This window comes from Sycon ciliatum, chromosome 6 (assembly GCF_964019385.1).
Source record: "Sycon ciliatum chromosome 6, ocSycCili1.1, whole genome shotgun sequence".
Lineage (NCBI taxonomy): Eukaryota > Metazoa > Porifera > Calcarea > Leucosolenida > Sycettidae > Sycon > Sycon ciliatum.
Window position 1 is genome coordinate 7417196 of NC_088648.1, and position 5000 is coordinate 7422195.

At 45.1% G+C, this 5000-nt stretch overlaps 1 protein-coding gene across 1 annotated transcript in view; it reads right to left on the minus strand.

Annotated features, from left to right (window-relative positions):
* The window catches only part of LOC135819265 (uncharacterized), a 184474-nt gene that overhangs the window by 40938 nt on the left and 138536 nt on the right, over positions 1–5000 (minus strand). The window lies entirely within an intron of this gene.

The following is a 5000-nucleotide window of genomic DNA, read 5'->3' on the forward strand; positions in this document are numbered from 1 at the left end:
AATTGTAACCCATGGGAAAAGGCCGGAAACCTGGCAAAAATTCTAACTCCTTAACGGCTGATCCAATTGTTCCGAAACCTTCACAGAACAATTTGCCGTGTCCTAACCAACCATTCTATGTAGAGGGGACGGTTTCAAATAGTACACAGGTTGCAAACCGGAACGGACTCAATATTCACTTTCTCTCTTCGTATTTTGATTAGAAAACATATGTCACAGTGAGACTACGATGTGTTATACTCCGAGCCAAAATTTCATGGCTCTGCGATGACCAGGAGCGCCATACCAAGCAGGTGAGTTTTGACGTGTTGCTTCGCACTGCGACTTGAGTTTTACGACTTTCGAAAAATCAACTTCTTGTCGCAGGTAAACAGCGGCTCGCCTCTCGCCAATGAAGCACCGCATACCAATAGAAACTAATGGAAGCACACACAAGGCTTATTGTTACTCTGTACTGGCCGTCGTGGAGCGATAGCAATTACCTAATTTCAGACCCAGAGTGAATTTGACGTGCACTCTAAAACGTGTCCGGTTTGGAGCCACCTCTGACTTGAACTTTTTTGAAGCGAAAAATTGGGCAACTTGGAGGCAATGGGTCAACACAAAGGAGTGGCTCAGTTCGATTGACTCTGGCCCCAGAGCAAACTTCAACATGCCAGTTTCCTTCCACAAACATATTTCGAGTGAAAAATCAACGCTGATGATCGGTTTGGGTCTATACAAATTTGGCTGTCAAAGCGTCCCGGTATCGAGCCGTCCCCTCTACTTTGTTGTCCAATTTTCCCTTATCTTCATACTTTTTAAGACCCAAACCTGATTGCATTTCTTTTTGAAACGAACTGTAGATTCCCAAGCACCTATCTTGACCACCCAGCCAACAGGGTGCTGATGCTGAAGTTGGTTGAAAGATTTATCTTAGGTCTGTAACACGCAATGCTGCCTACACATACCGTAAAATCCTGTCAGAGCGTCCCTACTTCCTCGACGATTCAGGTGGGGAGGGGTAGATGAGCGAGTTCTACTTGCCGCATTCAGTATTACATGAAAAGGTACTCACCCTACAAAAACTGTTCGTGCATCTCGTACACCGACCAAAGGTCAAGAGCCAGGAGTCGTACAGACCCATCAAAACTCAGGGTTTGTGCGATCCCTGGTCAAGAGGGTGGGCACTGTTGCGTACATTTCCAACGGGGTTGAGGACGCGTCTGCAGTACAGTACGGCATCACAGACTGCGAGAGAGTCATACGAGGATACAATCAATCACGTCCCTGACAAGAAGTCAGGGCCTAGGGAGATGGGAGAGACGGGGGCGCTCTGGCGGGATTTTACGGTAATAGTATACTGGGATACTAAAAAAGCTATTTTGGACCAGTATTTCAGGCCAGACCAACGCATATGGCCGATTGGTTTGCAGGCCTGCCTGCGAATCATGAGGTCCCGAGTTCAAGACCCGCGCTGGTAGCAGGGAGCGTGTAAAAAGACTTTTTACGCGTGCTGAACTGCGCCGACACCCACGGTCAACTGGGTACTCACAGCTCGGAGTGAGAATAACAAGGATGCAGTTTACAGGGTTATGGGCCGTTACACGCCCGATTGGTTGAGAGACTAACCTCCTCTCCCCTGACTCACTTGTAAGGTCTGCATTCGCCACTAAGGTTAATAGGCATAGTGGTGGCCTGCGGATGCGAAGGCTAGTTTGTGTGTTTCTGAACATTCAAGCGATGCCGACGCGGATCCCGCGAATATTATTATTATTATTTCAGGCCAAAAACGAAGCTAGGTATAAATAGAATAAACACCTCTGTCTTGTGTTTATGGGAATATAAACACTGTCTATAAAAACCTCGGCTACGCCTCAGTTGTTATGGCAGTGTTTATATTCCCATGAACACTACAACATCGGTGTTCATTCTATACATAATCCATGGGTGTCGATATTTGTGATAATAACATGGTTATGATTTTCCAATCTAAGACAAAAACTAATGTGGTTCACCAGCATAAGCACGGTTGCAGCACAGGCAAAGTCTGGCATCTCTGACTGGTACAGGAGCCAATATTGAGTCATTCTTCAATGTACAGGCAGAGTGGTGTATAACCTACCGAACCACTCTTGTCCACTTTGGCTTTACACTTGACAAGGTGCTTGACAATATCGATGTCACCTCCCATACATGCTACATGTAGTGGAGTGATGTGCGGCCGCCGGAAAGACCACTAAGAACAGCGTAGGTAGTGTAGGCATGTGTACACCCACACACACCACACACCCCAGCTCAACAACACACACGAACACACACACACACAGAACACACACACACACACATGCACATGCACACACACACACACGCACACAAGCACACATGCACACACACACACACACACACACACACACACACACACACACACACACACACACACACACAGAACACACACACACAAATACACATTCACATAAACACACACATACAGCCAGACATATACACACATATACACACATACACACACACACATACACACACAAACACACATACAAAGAACACATAAACACACACACACACATACACACACACATGCGCAAAGGCACATATGCACAAGCATAGCTGCATGATTAGTCGCAATGGTATAGCAATGTTCAGTCTTGAAGAACATTGTTGAGATCGCAAGGGCCTGTAGAAACATGCCCTGCAAGTTGTGGATCTGATTTCTTGTAATTGGTATGTATAGTGAAGATGTTGCACTGTATTATACCTATTGACTGAAGCCATACTAAACAATGGTCATGGTTATGTACACTGTATCCCAAGCAAATTTTAATCTTGTAGAAAATGTCTGCAATGCTCTGCTCGTTGTTGTCTGAACAATAGAAGTAGGGACTCTACTGACTCACTCAGTACCCTTGCTGGAAGCACACAAAGAGGTACTCGATAGGGGATAAGGCAGGGTAAGGGTAATGGATTGACATACATCATTACTTCACATACGGCAGGTCAACAGGAGATCATCCTATGACATAACTATCCATTAGTGACTTCGCTTTAAAATATTTTTTTAAGGTAAACCCTATTTGATTAAAAGGTCCATAATGATAAACGTAGAAAGGAAAAGGACATATGGATACGAGTTAAGAGTAACTCTCCATCACTGTAACTGGATACTATATACAGTCAGAAAGTGAAATAACTAGGCACAAAACTGACAAGAGTACTGAGACATTCGACGTATATAGTATCCAGTTGCAGTGATGGAGAGTTACTCTCAACTCGTATCCATATTACCGTAAAGTCGCGGATAAAAGCCGAGTTTGCATACAAGCACATCGCGGATAGAAGCCTGAAAATCAAAGTGGTCAAATGCATATAAGCCTGTCGCACGTAGAAGCCTGGCTTCTATGCAAGCGCGGATCGGGTGGGTCAAGACTCAAGAGTGCACGCGCTATGTACGGTGCATAGTAAAACTGCCGCCATACCGGTAATCAGTGGTAGATCTACGCGTGTTGCGCGTAGAAGCCTGGCATAAAAGCCTGGGAAAAATACCAGTGGTGCATATAAGCATGGTTTGCATACAAGCCTGGTTTGCATTGAAGCCTGATGCAGAAAGCGGCTTATGTGCTTATAAGCCTGGCTTTATCCGCGACTTTACGGTATGTCCTTTTCCTTTCTACATATATTTATGGCTCAACATCCGCGTTTCAAATAATGATAAACCCTTTGGAATTTCAAGGTAGAGTACTCCTGACCTAGCTAGACATTGACCTGCAAGTCCTGTTTGAGCAGAGTGATACCACCAGTATCACACACTTGCATCCACCTATTCTACTCAATCTGGCAATTGAGGAATGTCACACTGTTCTCACTACAGCAGTCAGTATCTTATAAAAGCATTTTGGATCAGGCAATAGACACCCTTAGCAAAAAACGTTATGTTGTAACGGTATTACCGTAAGGGGAAATACCGTGATTTGGGTTCGACCTTTAGCAAGATGCACGCTATTTTTAGTAGGCTGTTGCCACGAGAATAGCTTTTATTTCGCGCGGTACAACCATTTATGTCACCATATACGCAATACAAGGTGAAATGCGTACGGACTATGCAATATTTGGCCAAAAAACGTACCGTTGGTCACAACGATAAATCAGCCCCCGTAACGTTTTTACGCTCCAGCTTCAACGCTATTTGCGTGGTCAAGGTACGAGTACTGTAAAAAATAGCGTTACTGTTGTTTGCTAAGGGCGTCTATTATCAGAAGTACTGCCGGGCGGAGAAGAACGAAGTGCCGAAGAATTTCCCAGCTAGAATTTTACCAAATACAGCATACCAATGTATACACGGTAACTCAACTGTGCATAGACTGTAGTAAATGATAATAAGAACAGTCTAGGCTAGGAGGCTCCCCCCCCCCCCCCATCACACCCAGTTCTTCGACGACCGACAGTACTGTAGCTAAGTTGCTAATTTGCGCTGAGTGATATGTTTACTTCCTGAATGCTGTGTTTCACTCATATCTGACATAAAATCACGCCGCAGAACGAGACTCTCGTACTTAAAAAACTTGTAGTTCCTTGGTCCTTTTTCTCCTTCTATAAATTAAAAAAACTTATTAAATTGATGTACCTCCTAACTCCCTAACACCCTCCCCCCCCCCCCCCCCCCCCGCCCCTAAAGTGTTCACATATACATGCATGGACTGTCATATGCATGTATGCACGCGACACCGTTTGTGCTCCTATCCATTTACATGTTCCGCTTCCCCTGTACGCATGCACGCACACCACTACATTCTGTTGGCATTATGTCACAGAGCTTTCCAGAGCTAGTTGTTGTTTGGAATAAAGCAAGAGAACAACATTACACCCCCCCCCCCCCTTACATCCCCCTCTTACCTAAAATTACACCACCCTTACCTAACATTACATCCCCCTTACCTAACATTACCCCCCCCCCACCCCCATACCTAACATTACACCCCCCCCCCCCTTACCGAACATTACCCCTCCCC